The sequence below is a fragment of the Callospermophilus lateralis genome, unplaced genomic scaffold (genome assembly GCF_048772815.1).
Source record: "Callospermophilus lateralis isolate mCalLat2 unplaced genomic scaffold, mCalLat2.hap1 Scaffold_63, whole genome shotgun sequence".
NCBI lineage: Eukaryota > Metazoa > Chordata > Mammalia > Rodentia > Sciuridae > Callospermophilus > Callospermophilus lateralis.
Window position 1 is genome coordinate 19,803,759 of NW_027514713.1, and position 17,854 is coordinate 19,821,612.

The window sequence follows — 17,854 nt, forward strand, 5'->3', positions numbered from 1 at the left end:
GATACCAGAATACAAAATAAAGCCTGAGTGACAGCTCTGTGGCTTAAGAATACATTATCTATCCTAGCCTCACCTCCTTCCTATAGAATAAAGCAGACAATATCTATCTCTTAGCACTGTTGCACAGATTAAAACCTAATAAACCCAAAGTACCTTGCATACAATGTCTAAGAAGTATTCAGTAAATATTAACTACCACCATAATAACTGCTATTATTACAACAAACAGTGCACCTATTCTCATTCACTATCCATTCATTTGCCCATCCAATAAATATTTTAAAAGTGACTAAAATATGCTAAGTACATTCAGGATACTGATATGTGGGGTACTAACTGGAATGTTTACTATCCATTCCTCAGAGATTTTCAGCCTACTAAAATGTAAATTATAACATTAAAAATCAATCACCATGGGCTGGAGTTGTGGCTCTGTGGTAGAGTGCTCACCTGGCGCATGGTTCAATCCTTGGCACCAAATCAAAATTTAAAAATATTTTTTTAAAAAAAATTTTAAAAAGCAATCACCTATCCTGGAATGATGGTGCATCCCTGTAATCCCAGCAACTTGGGAGGCTGAAGCAGGAAGATTGCGAGTTTAAAGCCAGTCTCAGCAAAAGCCAGGCACTAAGCAACTCAGTGAGACCCTGTCTCTAAATACAAAATAGAGCTGGAGATGTGGCTCAGTGGTGTAGTGCCCAAGTTCAAACCCTGGTACAAGGCACCCCCCTCCCTGAAAAAAGGGAAAAAAATGTCAATCACCTAACACAAAATTATCCTAGAGTTATCTCTTATAACAATCTTATAAAGACTAATGCCAGAAAGTGTCAGAACAAGATTTTTTAAATCTGCATTAAAAAAAAGTCAAGAATAGAATTAAACTGGGATGGGCTATATATAGCTCAATGGCAGAGCACTTGCCTAGCATGTGTGATGAGGCAGTGGTTTGATCCTTAGCACCACATAAAAATAAACAAAATAATTAAATAAAAAAATGATAAAGAATGCAATTAAACTGATTTACTTAAAATATTCTATATGGATGTGTATATAAGTTCCCTTTAAAAGATCATTATCTCAAAAGAAAGGGCAAGGTCCATTCCAAGATCCTCTTCTTATTTCTTTTTGAAATAAAAATCAAAGCCCAAACTGCACCAGTTGCTTGCTAGTTGAAGAAGGGGTCAGACAGGATACACAATTCATAGTTGGTTTTACTCCAGTTTTATAGCTTCTGGGAAGTAAGGCCCATAGCATGATTTTCTCACATCAATCATCGTCAGAGAATAGCTATTACTATAGAAAAATAAATTTTATTCTCAAAGAAAATGTGATACCACAAAATCTCCCTTTAGCATATTGTGTAAAGTCAATATCTAGACTTTCATTTAATTCTGGCTTCTTTTTTTTTGACTGATCTGTGAACTTGGCAGTTTTCTTATTTGGTTAAGCCTAGATCATTTTTTCTAATACTGAACAAAGAAGGTAATTTTCGCCAAAATGTAAATTCAAAAAGCAGAAAACTGCATTAGTCTTAAATTAACACATTTTATGGATCAAGTGGGATAGGGGTTCCATTTCATAACTGGCTGAGTCAAATAATAAATTGGATTTAAATCACTGCTGCTAAGTTTTGATGTGAAAGAAATTTAAGTAACTTTAATAGGAGAAAAAAAAAGATATTTAGCCCATGACACACATGGGACTAGGTACAATGCTCCAGTATGCTTAATCAATATCACTTCTATATTATTTCATTTTGGAAAGAACACATTTCATTATTATTTTCTTGAACCTAATGATCACTGATGCTCCACGTTTTTAAAGTTTAATCAACTAATTATTGTTGGGAAAAAGAGGGAGAAGGGAAACACAGTTTCAAGAAATTCAAAAGTGGGCTGGGGATGTGGCTCAAGTGGTAGCGCGCTCGCCTGGCATGCGTGCGGCCTGGGTTCGATCCTCAGCACCACATACAAAGATGTTCTGCCCGCCAAAAACTAAAAGATAAATATTAAAAAAAATTCTCTCTCTCTCTCTCTCTCTCTCTTAAAAAAAAGAAATTCAAAAGAACACCACTTGTCTCATAAAAATTCAACTTAGGAAAAGTATAATGATGCAATTAAATGTACAAATATACAATCACAATTTAAAGTTAACTGCTAAAGATGTTTAAGTTTCCATGTTTATTATACACACACACACACACACACACACACGAAAACCAACCTACAAATTTTCCTCTCCAAAAAAAAAAAAAAAATCGTAACTGCTATAAATTATGTATTTCCTAACACATTTGATTTTATTATATCCAGGAGCACTGACAACTGCTTAAATAGAAAACCTTTAGGTGATTTGGAGGCCTTTTAAGCAGGCAGAATTTGCTAAAATAGATGCAGGGGGATAAAAAAGAATAACTATGGGGCTGGGGATGTGGCTCAAGCGATAGTGCGCTTGCCTGGCATGCGTGCGGCCCAGGTTCGATCCTCAGCACCACATACAAACAAAGATGTTGTATCTGCCGAAAACCAAAAATAAATAAATATTAAAATTCCCCCTCTCTCTCTCTCTCTCTCTCTCTAAAATAAAAAAAAAAAAAAAAAAGAGTGACTATGGGCTGTTGTAGTGTACACCTGTAATTTCCAAGCTGCTCGGGAGGCTGAAGTAGGAGAAGCCCAAGTTTGACGCCAGCCTTGGCAATTTAGCAAGATCCTGTCTAAATACAAAAAAAAAAAAAAAATTAAAAGGGTGAGAGTATATCTCAGTGGTAAAGGGTCCCAAGTTCAATCCCCAGTTCCACAATAAATAAATAAATAAATAAATTCATACTTAACATACATAAACAAACTGTGACTGAGAAGAGGTAGCTGGAAAACAGGGATGACAGTCAGTAAGAGTTTCTTTTTACCATCTTGTCTTCTGTGTTTTGATTTGTGTAGTATGTGCCCATATTGCCCAGTGTACTGTCTTTATAATTAAAGACAGACTTAATAGATTAAAAGGGCTTCTACTTTCCAGTATTAAAACTGTTTATAGCCAGGCATGGTGGTGCATGCCTGTAATCCCTGCCAGTCTCAGCAACTTAGTGAAGCCCTAAGGAACTCAGCAACATCCTAGCTCTAAATAAAATATTTAAAAAAGGCTGGGGATGCGTCTCAGTGGTTAAGCGACTCTGGGTTCAAAAACAAAAACAAAGGACACTATATAGTAAGTCCATAAGGTCTATTCATCTTTCTGGTCAAAAAATCCTTCAGAATGTATACTTAAGATTATACATTTCTGTATAAAATATAAAATGGCGGGGGTCCTCCAAAAGGAAAATATCATGAGTTTAACTGTTTGAAGGGCTACCAGTAAAACAGACCTAAAAATAATGGCTACAGGGGCTGAGGCTGGGGCTCAGCAGTAGCACACTTGCCTTGCATGTGTGAGGCACTGGATTCAATTCTCAGCACCGTATGTAAATAAATAAAGGTCTATCAACAACTAAAACAATATTTAAAAAAAAAATAGTGCCTATAATTCCTCAATTGATGGTTGAAAACACCTAGAATATCAGGCAATAACACTTGGTTTTATTTTGAATAGAATGCTGATTTTCCAAAGAGTTTTTGAGATTTAGGGCTACAGCTATTCCTATTGGATAATTTACTCAGTAGTATTGTGTGTGATGGTTCAGTACAAAATCAAGCCTATGAAGCCAGTAACATAAGGCTTTTGCAATAGTTAAGGAGAGCTAGAAATGAATAGCACAGACAATACAATGATAAATTTAAGAACAAAAAAAAAAAAACATGATCTTAGGAGAATCTAAGTAAAACCCCAAGGAACAATCAAAGATGAAGCCAGAAGCTTGAGACTTTTCCAGATAGGGGTTACTCTAAGAAAAAGGAAATATTTACTGAATTAAATCACTACAATAAGCATACAAACATGCACACTTAATTTTAAAACAAAGACTTTCTAGTCTATGTATTTGTTAAGCACAGGAAAAACACCAGAAAGATAAACCACCAAATCATAATGGTGCTACCTAATTTCATGTTAAAAGCTTTAAAACTTTCTTCCTTATGGATTTTTGTGCTTTCCCTAAGTTTTCTTACAATATAGATGTACATTTTTCTTTCTAAAAATTTATTTAGCATATATGTATTGTATCAAAGGCAAACATTTGCATTTAAATCCAATGAAACTAGTTGTGGACAGGGATAGAATTATACAAAGTATAGGCTAGAAAATTTTTATATAATCATCAGGATACCTGCATACCTGTGCCATTTAGGGATTAGTTTATTTATTATTTTGGGATAAAACAAGATTTTTTAAAGTTTATCAAAAATAAAGGTGATGAAAAAATACAGGAGATGTTCAGTCTCAAGAGTAAAAAAAAATAATTCATTATTTTCACTAAGTTAATACTAAGTTACCACTACTTTTCTGAATCACATTTTTTTTTCTTGTATGCTTGGGCTTGATACCAATATTAACAAAAATACAGCACACTACTCCAATATATTCAGGTATCCATTTCAGCCTTTTTAATTTTGATTAAACAGTACACTTTACCATCAAATAGATGGGTATGTATGTTACACTGTACTCTGGTACTCAAACTGCACTGGGTATAACACTTTATAGAATGATCTTCTAAAAGTAATTTACAGGAAAAAAACCAAAGGTATCTTCCCTTGAAACTGTATCTCATACCTTTCCAAATAAAATAATACGCAAGCATGATAGATTAAATATTTTACCAAAACAAAATTATGAGTTAATTTTGAATTGAAAGCAAATGCACCCAAATTTTCATGTAAATACTAAAATCAGAAGCTTTCATCCAAGAAAGCTTGGCAGACACAATAAAAAGTGAGAAATATGACCAGATTTAAGAAACCTAAATTTAGAAAATATATGTTCTGACCAAAAAAGGAACACTGGATTATTTGTGTTCAACTTAGTTTCTATTTCTTTCATTTTGACATTAATCAGTCGAATAAATCTGTTTATCAGCATTTCCTCATTTATAGAACGGGAATAATGGTTCTTTACATCAGAGCTCTTATGACATCAATGCTATGTAATCTACAGTCTTGATTTATGATGGTTCTACTTATAAATCTTCGATTGTACAATGGTGTAAAAAAAGTGATAGCAGTTTGGTTTCAAACTTCTAATTTTTATCTTTTCACAAGTTAGAGATATGTGGTGAGACACTTTCTCACAATGCTGGGTAGCAGCAGTGAGCCCTACTGCCAGTCAGCCAGCCAGCCAGCCAGCCAGCCATGAGAGCATAAACAAATAGGCTACAGTATTCTATGTTGCTAATCCAAATGTTCAGTATAATGGGTGTTATTAAATGCAATTTTGGCTTAACATATTTTCAACTTACAATGGGTTTACCAGGAGAAAATACCCCTGTAAGTCAAGAAGCACTTTATAAAGTACCTATTACATAAAAATAAACATCAAGTCCTTAAAATGTATGAAACAGATGAAATAATAGAAGAAAAATGAATCAAGGATAACAAGACGTGATCTGAATTCAAGCTCTAGGATAGGCTGCATTATGACTTTGAAAAGCACTCAGCTTCTGTAAGAGGATTAATCATATGTATAATCCAAATAATACTAGTCCTATCAGTTAATGGAGGTATACCAAGATACAATAATATATGTCAAATGCCTTTTTCTTTTATAAAATAGTTATTATTTACAAGTAATAACATCTTCCTTGTCTGAGCAAATAATAAAACTAAGCAGTCAATACGTCAGGCTGTGTACTTAATTTAACCCTCATTCAAGAGTGTACTTACTCTAAGGTTAGAAATAATCCTAACAAGAATGCTTAACTGGTTTTTCATCTACAGTAAATAAAAAGCTAGAAGTCAAGGTCATAAGAGATAAATTTAACAAACAAAAAGCATCCAACCTAAACTCAATGACATAGGACAATCATTATATAAATACAAAGACTAGGACTACCCTTTGGAATTTTTTCTTCTTTTTTAATTTTTATTGCATTATAGTTACACATAATATTGAGGTTCATTTTGACATATTCATAAATGCATATGATATAGTTTTCTCCATGTTAATTACCAAGATGACCTTCTTCCTTCTCTTCCTCCCTCCCCCTGATCACCATCTCTACTCTACTGGTCTTCCTTCTATTTCATTATTTTTTAATCAATGCATTACTTATCTATTAAACTGGAATTCACTGTAATACATCATACCTGCTCCTAGTATAATTTGGTCAACTTCATTACCCGGTTTTTCTCCTTCCCACCGGCCCCTCCTGCCTCCCCTTTGGTCCACCCTATTTTTGAGAAATACTGTCCAATATGGGTCAATAATTTACATTCTTAATGATTATACTAAATCACAAAAACATGAGATTATGTTCAATATTCTCCACCTATAGTAGTAGAAAATTACATAATATACATCAGAAAGATTTGTAATTAAAATGGTTAAAATGTAAAAGCTTTGATGTTTGAAAGACTTTCAAGTTATCTGACTGAAAAATTCATATGTGAAATAACCTATTTATTCTCCACTAAAGCCAAATTAAAAATACTGTTAAACATTCTTGTGCAGGGTCTTATAAAAACTGGGTACTCAATTAACATGAGTGATTTTCTTGAAGATGAAAGTCCAACGAATAAAAAGATGAAATATGAACAAAGCTCATAAAACTAACTAGTTTCTGAATATTCTCAATTGTGTGCTCCTTTCTCACCTATTCTATTAGCCGTATTATCCTACAAAGGACTTACTCAGTTTGCTCTCATGATTCATTTTCAATAAAACTACCACAACAGAATTATATTAATTCATTCAGTGTTTGGATGCCTCCTATATGTCAAGCACTGTTCTAGACACTTGGAAATACTGCAGTGAACACACCTGAAACAGATTCTGCTCTCAAGAAGATGATATTCTACTATGAGGAAACAAACAAGCAACAAATGAGAGGTTCAGAAAATAACAAGGGCTCAAATGAGAAGACATGAGTTGACAACAGAGATATATGTAACTCAGGCTTTCCCATTAATTAATAATATACTTGACTTTATTTACAAACCCACAGGAAGAGACACTAACAATAAGCTAACAATATACTAAAATGGTAAAAGAACTTCTTACAAATATAGGAAAATAAAGCCTAAAAGGTAATATTTTTTTTTTTATTCATGACAGACTTTTTTACTTGCAAAATAAAAAGTGTTAACAAACAATAAAATCTGTTACTGGGTACCACATGATAAATGAGAGAATGAACAATCGCAACAAAAGAACTCCAACAATCTCTTTGTGCTTGACAGCAGGACTATTCAATCTGTTTTCCAGAAATATTCCATCATCAAACCTATCATTTTAAAAGGTAACAATTTTTAATGGCAATGGGTTTTTAGCACTGGAAAGATGGAGGATACAAATGTCTTACACCTCAGCCTACAAAAGAGTTATTATCATTCAACTGAAGAAGTAACTGACATGTCTGATCACATACAAAGATGAATACATGCTGCTATCAATTTATAAAAAGTTCAATGAAAGGAAGTCAATATGGACCAGACCAAGTGTTTCTCAAAAATATCCCACATATAACCTGATTCAGGTCGAGAGAGGAGGTTGAGAATTTATGATATTTTTTGTCTGCATTTCTAACAACTTCTCAGGTCAGGCCAATGCTGTTCTGCATCTTACTGGTGCATGAACCACACTTAGGAGTACAGAGGAGCTAATGAACTGAAAAAGGGTAAGATTCAAATCATTCTGAGAAAGTAACTGGGTTTTACATGGAAAGTTCAACAGGAAGGAGCTTGATCTTGTCTACATAGAGAGCACTTAACTAGAATAAAAATCCACTCTTCTATTCCACAACACTATACCAAACATGAGACCCTTTCAGGAGACAATAAGAGACACAAAAAGTCTACTGGAATGAAAAACTGAGAGTGATACTATTCTAATTTATTATAGTAGAAAGGACAGAAGTCTAGCCACCAAAGGTAAAAGAGGTGTAGAACACTGGGTCTCCTCATATACTACTGGGGACAAATGTGAAGTGGTAAAACTGCTTAGGAAAATAATACGACACTACCAAGTAAAGTAAAGCTAACTAGAAGCATCCTAAAACTTAACAATCATGATATGAAACAGACATATCTCAAGACTCAAAACATGAGAAAGAGAAACTATGCAACTCAATTCACACTTTATTCTTTTATTTATATTAATAGTCAAAACTTAATTTGTTTAGAAATAATCTGGTGAAGTTGTAAAGAAATCAAAGAAAGCTCACAATGGTGATTCACATAAAATGAAGAGAAAGGAGAGGAAGAGATGAAAAGGGATTCAAAGATACTCTCAATATTATATTTTCCAAGTTGAAAATTAGTTAGCAATGTTTATTTGTAAGTATTTAAATTATATATATAAACATTATTTTGCCTATCTGATATTTTTATGTCATTGACAGCTCTTGCTAATGTTATCATTGATCTTTTTTTAATTAATTCAGGGAACTGGTGATGGCAGATTCTACTAACAGTGAAATGAAAAGAATAAAACATTACAAATTCAGATGGCTCTTTGACTTCAACAGAAGTGCTTAGCACTTAGAAGAATGTTCTAAAATATTTGCTGAATAAATTACCTCCAATAAATAGATTCATGCCACATACTTGTTGCCTTTTTCAACTCAGGAAACTAAATAATTCAAAGGATTATTTTGAAGCATAAGAAAATTTATTAAGAAATAAGTTCCTAATAAATGACTTAAACATTTCCCTAGTGAATAAGTGGTATTTACTTTTGCAGGTATAATTCAAGTCCACCCAATAATTTGTAGTCTCTAAAGCTATGTCATTTAGGGGCTGGGGTTGTAGCTCAGTGGCAGAGCACTTGCCTAGCATGTAAAGGCGCAGGGTTCGATTCTCAGCACCACATATAAATAAATGAATAAAATAAAGGTTCATCAACATCTAAAAAAATTTTTTAAATGTCATTTATTCCAGAACATGCATCTCTCCTCCAATAAGCAGTGAAAGCCCAAGATATCAGTAAGTAGATGATATATTATTCAAAATATTATGGAAATGAAGAAACATTCCAAAGTAATCCTTTTGCCTGCATCTTTCAAACTCTGCCCTCCAAAGACACTGAACTCAATGATAACCACAACTAACTAGTTTAAGTGATTAGTGAAGATCACTCTTTTTCACTTAATCCAAACAAGAACCCTGTCATAGATAGTTCTCATCCCCACTGGACAAATGAAGAAAGTGAGGCTTAGAAAAGTTAACCTTGCCAAGGTCCCAGAGCTAGTGGATGACAGAGATGAGAAGACTGAATGAACTCTCAAAACCAGGCCACCTTTTTTAAACCAGTTTACTTATGTCAGTTCAAAATTTCAGCTGTATGCTGGATCGAAATTATCAGTAATTTCCTCAAACATAGCCCCTGAAATTACAACTTGCACATGAATTTAAAAACCCTTCCTTATTATAAATGTCTAATAGAAAATAACAAACCTTTAAAAACATGAAAGTTACCTAATACGAAGGAATCCAAGAGAGGAAGTTTCTTTTTAAGAAAATCAGGAAGAATGTTTTAAAAGCTAAAAAGTCCTACAAATGCACTTTTGTTGTAACAATAGAAATAAAATTTCATGATTCTAGATCTGTCCAATTCCTTAACCAAGATTTCCATAAATGTCCTAGTTCATAAATCCTAACGACTAAATACATTTTAGGCTATTCTCCGAGGCATTTTATATAGTTCAGAATTACCACCACAAAAGACTTCATTATGATTATTCGGTTACAGGTAAGTGCTGAACTACACTAGAGTGACTACAAGGTAAATCTCTTGAGAAGCTACAGGTGTCAGAAGCCCAGGCAAGGAAACAATATTGGTCCCATCACTCTCCCCTTTTCAAAGCCCTAAACTGGGTATTAAATCCTTCTCCACACCTTCCGTCAACTGCTGGCACCCAGAAGCCTGTTTTCCAAATCTTCTCTCCCAGACATCTCAAAATAAGACCAAGTATGTGTCACACACATACACCCTCACGCTTCTTATCTATCCCCAACTGCCCCATCAGAAGCCAGAGATGGCTGTATTGTCTCCCGAACAAAAAGTGGAAAGGTAAGAGCAGGGAACTAAGGGAAAATCTGGGACCGGCCTCACGAAACCCAAAGGGAAAGCAGCGAGGACAGGGCGAGCGGGATCAGGCTGGGAACTGCGCTCCGCACGTGGGCCTGTGGTGACAGAAGTCCACTCACCAAGCCATCTATCTGTACTTGCTTCACCGCCGAATCTCCAGGGCCGCCTTTGCCTTTGCCCTTCCCTACTACGCCGGTGGTGGAGCTGCAAGAGGTGGCGGTAGAGCCAGCGCCTTCCTTACCGGACGCCATCTTTCCAGCCAGACAGGAAGAAAGAGAAACGTGAGTTGCCGGAAACGGAAGTACAGACTTTTCGTGACGTTATTTGCAATTTGCGTCGAGGGGCGGAGCCAGTGAGAGGCCAGGATGGAGCCATGCCGTCCCTCTCTTTGGCATCCAGACCTCCTTTTCTGGAGGACCCTTGTGCTCGTGCGCACTGTCGATCTTCTTTTCCTCTTTCGCTCAATGAGGAAAGTAGGGCGTTTTGTGTTTGGTTTTGTTTGGTTTATTTTGGTTTTGCGGATTGAATCCAGAGCCTCGCAATTGCAGGCTACCGCCCAACTACATCCCCAGCTCTTTTTATTTTATTTTTTTTGAGACTGGGTCTCCCCAAATTGTCAAGGTTGGCCTTGAACTTCTGATCCTTCAGCCTCAGCCTCTGGAGTTGTTGGAATTACAGGCCTGTGCCACCTTGCCCTGCTACACCTTTTTAAATGTTGAATAGGTCTTAATTAGGCAGAAGGCATAATAAAATTATTGTTTGCAATTCCGTAGCATCTCTTATGTAAAAATGATTTTTTTTTATGCTGGGAATGTGACTCAGTGGTAAAGCAATTGGTTAGCATGCTCCAGGCCCTGGGTTCAACCCAGAAAAATAAAAATAAGAATAAATTCCCATTCTTGACCTTCTGGGGGAAAATTATGATAGTCTTTTTTTCTGGGTAATTATAATAATCTTTTTTCCTCTTTTTTAAGTTTTCTAAATCATTTTTGAAGGTCAAAGCAAAAAAAAATATAAAATTGCCTAGTATAGTTTTAAGTGCATATGGAAGAACTATTTAAGGTAGTCATACAAGGACAGCTAAGGAACATATATGTAAGTAAAATTTCCACAGTTGAATCAAACTAGCAAAATAACATGACACCAAACTGTAACAGTTATACTACCAAGAGAAGTCACTAAAAAGCTTTACAAAGAGATACACTAAAAATACCATGGATAGATTAATATAAACTATTAAAACATCTTAATTCCCAGGAATGCAAGAAAAAATACAAAAACAAAAGGAATAGAAAAATGAATAAAATGACAGACCTAAGCCCAAACATATCAAATTATGTTAATATAAATGTTCCTAATGTACCAATTAAAAGACAATTGGTAGAACATGACTTAATCATAACCTGTCTACAAGAAGCTCACTTCAAATCTGATGCTTTAAGCACATTGAAAATAAGATGATGAGAAAATATAGCAAGCAACCAAAAGAAAGTGGATACAACAAAATTCAGACATAAGAAAATCACCAGCGGCAGAAGGAGACAATAGTGATAAAATGACGAATCTCAAAGAACACACAGCAGTTCTGAATGTGTACACCCCAACAACAACTGAGAATTTATGTGAAGGAAAAAAAAAAGCAGCACTGAAAGGATAAATAGACAAATCTGCAATAGCAGTTAGAGATGTTAACTCTCTTCTCCCAACAATTAACAGAACAACTAGGGAGAAAATCAGACTATTAGAAGCTCAACCAATACCATCCATCAAGATCTAGTTGCAGAACACTCAAAGTACACAATGTACATTCTCTTCAAGTTTCCATGGAACATATAGATCACTTCCAGAACTATAACAAACTTTAACAAGTTTAAACCTCAATAAAGTGATATCTGAATTGAAATCAGAGTATGTTCTCTAGCCACAACCAAGTAGATTCAAACAAGAAATCAAAGTATTAAGATAACAGGAAAATTTCCAAATACTTTAAAACTAAACAGTACATTACCAATAATTCACAGATCAAAGAGGAGGCCCTGAGGGAAATTAAAATACAAACACACATCTCTTTCCCTCTCTTTCCATCTCTCCCTCCCCGCCATGCACACACACACACACACACACACACACACACATATATATACACTAAACTAGATGAATATGGAATATAAAATATCAAAATTTGTGGGACATAATCACAATAGTATTGAGCTACAAATAGCTAAATGTGTGTGCAGCAAGCAACCATTAATCAGAAGAAAGCAGAAGTGGACGTATTCATATCAGATATAGCAAAATTAAGACAAGAGAAAATCAAGAAATGTTTCAAGTCAATAATCTAAGTTCCCTTAGAATCCAAGGGGAGAAAGAGCAGAATAAATATAAGATTTGCAGAAGAAAGGAAATAAGAAATTGAATCAGGATACTGAATATTCTGAATATACTTGATCACCTAACATGATTGTTCACCACCATTAAATTACATTTCTGCTTCCCTCAGAAAGAGTTTAATACTGTAGGCATTAATTTCATTGTGGATATTCATTTCCTGGATAAAATAAATTCACAATGTATTCCCAACAATATGTTCTTCATAATATGTCACAGGATTTGAAGATTTTAGTGTCGTTCTATATTGTTGGAAATGTTTCAAATTTAGTTAAAAGCAAAAAAAAAATGAAAAGATGCTGAGATCCTTCCAAAAAGAGCCACACACCCTGCCCATATGTGATAACCACATGGAAAAAGGAAGGAGAGGATGGTCTGCCATACCTGTGTGGGAAAAAAGTAAACAAATAAACTGTCTACCCAGTTTTGTTTTGTGGTATCACTCTGCCCACTAAGAAAACATGGCCCAGTGAATGCCAGGCTGTGACCTGTCTCCTCCTTAGAACCAGCCAATGTTACAACTGCTGCTTTCCCTCATTAAGCAACATCTTAAACCCCATTCAAGCCAATGAAATGAAATCAATCAAGACACCAAATTTAAGCCAAACAATTTTTTAAATGTCACTTTATTCCTATTCAGTATTCAGATGAGTCAAAGGATTTTTGTTTTTATTTCAATACACTTCTACTCAGGTGTTATCTGCTTTCAGACCTCTGTGGAAGGCATGGTTTCTTTGACCATCTGGCAGTCTTGGGCCTGAACTGAGCAATGCATTCAGCAATGGAGCAAAAAGACATGGAGCATTTCTGCTCAGGGCTCCCAGCCAACCTAGCATTAGACCAACTTAGCATCTGTTCCTGCCTTGGTGTGAAGGAACTTGATAGAAAGTAGTATAACCTGTCTATTTTCTATACTTCCTGGAGGAAATTGTGCATTCATGGCATAGAATGAGGTGGAGGATACTCTCCAGTACATATCAGAAACAAAAGGAAGCAACTGAGAAACTGATGTGACTCCATTTTTGAGAAACCAGCCTCTACCTCAGAGCAAAGCCTGTCCAAGGAAGGGGGCGTGACCTTTGTCCTTTGAAAAACCCACAGAGCACTCCTAGGCACATACCCACCCTGCTGAGTTGTTTGTCTGTAAATAACAAGAGAGATCTGCAGCGCCAGGAGTCTCTGACTCAGTTAGACTAGGTAAGGACCCATAGCACTCCCTATCAACCACCAATCAGCATGAGACAAAGAAAATACCTGGGATGCCAGATGACCCCCCACTAGCTTATCGTGGTTGATAACTGTTGGGAAACCACGTAGTTTAGCGAGTACACCCCTCATGGCCTAAACCAATCAGTTAAAAGGAATCCCCCTCTTGTACTAACCAATCACCCCTACCCAACTTGTTCCCACCAGTGAATGTGCTAATCAATGTTAAGAGTTGTTGTTTGATTTTCCTGCGGTATGGAATGATTTTTGCTATGTGATGTTGTGACACATAGAGTATTCCCCCCAAACCTTTAAAATCTCACTGGACAAAGGACCGCTGCATGGGGAACAGTTATGAGTCCAGGCTCAAGCTTGCAATAAAGACTCTTGTGTGATTGCATCAGATTCAGCTCCTGGAGATCTACTGGGGTCCCAGGAATCTGGCATTACACAACAAAGCACCATTATCAAATGAATACATTGTAACAAAACATTGTATAATGGGGAGAGAGAGAGAGAGAGAGAGAGAGAGAGAGAGAGAGAGAGGGAGAGAGATTGTATAATGGCTCTATATTTTAATCTCTTCTGTGCAGATTATCTTCTGGTAAAGAAGCACAAAGATATTTTCTTCCTTCTTCTTTCTCCTTCTCATTCTTTTTATTCTTCTCCTTCCCCTCTTCCTTTTCTTCCTCAGCCTTCCTCTCTTCTCCTCCTCCCCCTTATTCTTCTATGTTTCTTTGAGCTAAAAAATCAGACTAACAGTTTATTATCTTCATCTTTTCTCTTAAAAAGGATATATTTTTATGTGATTGTTATGGCATCTCCCAAAACATAAAATTAGCCACTTCCTTTTTAGGGAATCACGAGTAACCAGGTATAGGAAGAATTAGGAAGTCTACCTTCCAACAGTACTCATGTGAAAGGATCAAAAACTCTCAGTGTATTAAAATGGGTGAAAAAAAGTCAATAACTTCCCATCTCTTGCCATTATAATTGATGGACTCAGTCTAGAGATGAAAATTAAACATATGAGCTGAGTGCAATAGCACATGCTTGTAATCCCAACAACTTGGGAGACTGAGTCAGGAGTATTGCAAGTTTGAGGCAATTTAGCATGGCCCTAAGCAACTTTAGCGAGACCCTGTCTCAAAATAAAAAATAAAAAAGACTGGGGATGTGGCTCAGTGGTTAAGCATCACTGGGTTCAATCCCAGTGCCAAAAAGAAGAAAGAGAAGGAGGAGCAAAAAAGAAAGAAAATTAAACATGGTAGCTTTCATTCACTCTTACATAATAACCTGAGATAAATTAAGAAAATAAACTTAAAAAGAGGAAGGGTTAGGCCAAGTGTGGTGGTGGCAACACCTATAATCCCAACTACTCAGGAGGCTGACACAGTAGGATCACAAATTCTGCACAACTCAATGAGATCCTGTCTCAGTAGAGCACTCATGAGGCCCTTGGTTCGATCCCCAATATTTATCTATCTATCCTTCTCTCTTTCTCTCTCCTTTGTCTCTCTCTCTCTCTCTCTCTCTCTCTCTCTCTCTCTCTCTCTCTCTTTCACACACACACACACACACACACACACACACACAAACACACACAGAAGGGTCTTTTTTGGCCCACAGTTTTAGAGGTTTTAGTCCATGCTTATTAGACCCTGTTGCTTTGAGCCATGGTAGGAACATGAGACACAGAAGCCTGCTCAACTCATGATGACAAAGAATGAAGGGAGAGGAGAGGAGGGGGAAGAAAGGCTGGGGTCCCCGTCACCCCTTCAAGAGCACACATCCTGTTGACCTAACTTCATTCACTAGGACCCAATACCTCAAAGTTCCACCACCTTCCAATAGTGCCACAGGTTGCTGACCAATTCTTTAACATATGAGCTTTGGAAGACACTTATTGAAACTATAGCAAACATATAAATAGGGTGAACCTAAAGTTCAAGATTAAATCAATACACTTTTCATTTTGGCAAAAAAAAAATCATTTGACTTAAAACCCTAAACACTCAATGTTTTAGTCAAGTTGAAAAAAATGCCTCTGTGGCTGGAATTGTGGCTCAGTGTGAGGTGTGGGGTTTGATTCTCAGCACCATATGCAAATGAATAAATAAATAAAGGTTTGTCAACAACTAAAAAAAGAAGAAAAAATGCTTCTGGGAAATAATTAAAAAAAGCTAATAACAACCATTCCTTCGGTGTCTCAATCTCTTCACTGTGTTGTCAGCGATAAAAAAAAAAAAAAATGATGTATGTGTTAAATATCTTAAAATCAAGGTGTTCATGAAGATAACTATATAATCAACATCAAAGCCTTAGAAGGATTTTGCCTTGATTTGACAAAGATTCCATCAAGAATGCTTTGGACTTAAGTAACCAAAACCAAAGAATAAAACATTTTGAATTAAACAAAAAGGCACTGTACTCTATAGCCTACCAGGGCTTTTAGGGAACAGGGCAGACTGGAAATGAAGCAACACAAAGACACCAGTTCCATACCTTTATGATTCTCTCCACTCTGTCCTTTGCAATGTCTTGGTTCTGTCCATAGACTGACTACCACTGTAATCTCAAAATAGCTGCCAATAGCAGTTGACACAATACATTTTATGTTTGTTTATTGAGACAAAAACTCTCCCCCAATCATAGAAAAATCTTCATCTTTACTCTGAGATCAGTTGGGTCCTGTGCCTCCTTTTGTGTCCACATGTGGAATGAGACTGTGGGAGGTTATACTTGGTGGAGCTAAGAATTTGTTCAGCTTGATGAAAGGAACAACAGAAAGGGTAAAGTCAGAGCCAATAAAAAAAAAGTTCTTTAAACATAAAACTCAGCATGTGGGCATTATCTACATGTTTGCTACAATAATAATTTTTTAAAAAGACATTTGACCTTTTATGCCAGTGTTTTGATTTATGACTTACCAACTTGTATTACAGCAAAGTAATCTTGCATTGAAAAAGTTTGAGTGACTTTTATTTTGTATAATTATGTAATTAATATCTTGTATTGGTGTAATTCAATTACAAATACTAGACTTTGAAATAATAGTCTACTGGATTATTAAAAGCATGTTTAATTTCTTGCCATCAGGAGTTCAGTTTCTGCCCTGTAGTCTTCCTGCTGCTTAAAAATATATACGAAACCATGAGTGAAAGAGACGTCTTCAACATTTTTTTAAATATAAACAAATGGTGTTTTCAGAAAATCTGTTTAAAGGTATAATCTGACATAATTTTCAATATTTAAACTCCTTTAAGTAACAGTAATAATATTTGCTTACCTTGAGTAATTTTATAAGTATTCGTTAATCTTCTTTGATAGGTTGAAATGAATGGTCCCTTATAGCTTGAACTTCTCTACCAGTTTCAGTTACAATTTAAATAAATTTCAAATGGCCATGTTTGTTGCATCAAAGACATTTTTATCACTGCTAATACTTCTTAACTTTTTGATCTGCTCTGCTAATGTTTGTTTTCACCACTTGAATACTATTAAACATTGTATAGTAAAATGCCAACTATTCAAATCCCTTGTAGTGAAACACTGAATTCCTTTAGATTTACCCTTGTTATAAGTAACCACAGTAAATCTGCAAAATGACATTGCTGGGTGCAGTACTTCCTTTCTATTTAGAATGACTGAATTTTCTAAAAGCTGGGCAAATAGCACATACCTTAAATATGTTAGTAACTAACATGATATTAGAAAAGACACTGACAAGTGCTCCCAAAGGATTCCTGAGACAGAAGCACTTGCTGTAGGCTGCAATGTCATCCAAGGTATTTCCATAAGCTCTGGGGGAAAGTTATAGTCAACAGATGAAGTGCAAATTTGGTGCTGTCACTGACTTAAAGTGCCCTAGGTAGTAGCCTTCCCTATCATAAAGATGCCAGTGACTAGAGCCAATGTGGAAAGACTCTTGCTCTGGTGAGGCTGCATGGGTCAGTCAGCAGGGCATCATGTAGAAAGGATTCAGGAGTGGGAGGAACCACTGCATCTTTCAAATCAGAAAGCGATTAGTGACTAAAGCAACGGTAAGCAGTACGTGCATTGGAAGTACATACTGCTGCCAGTCACC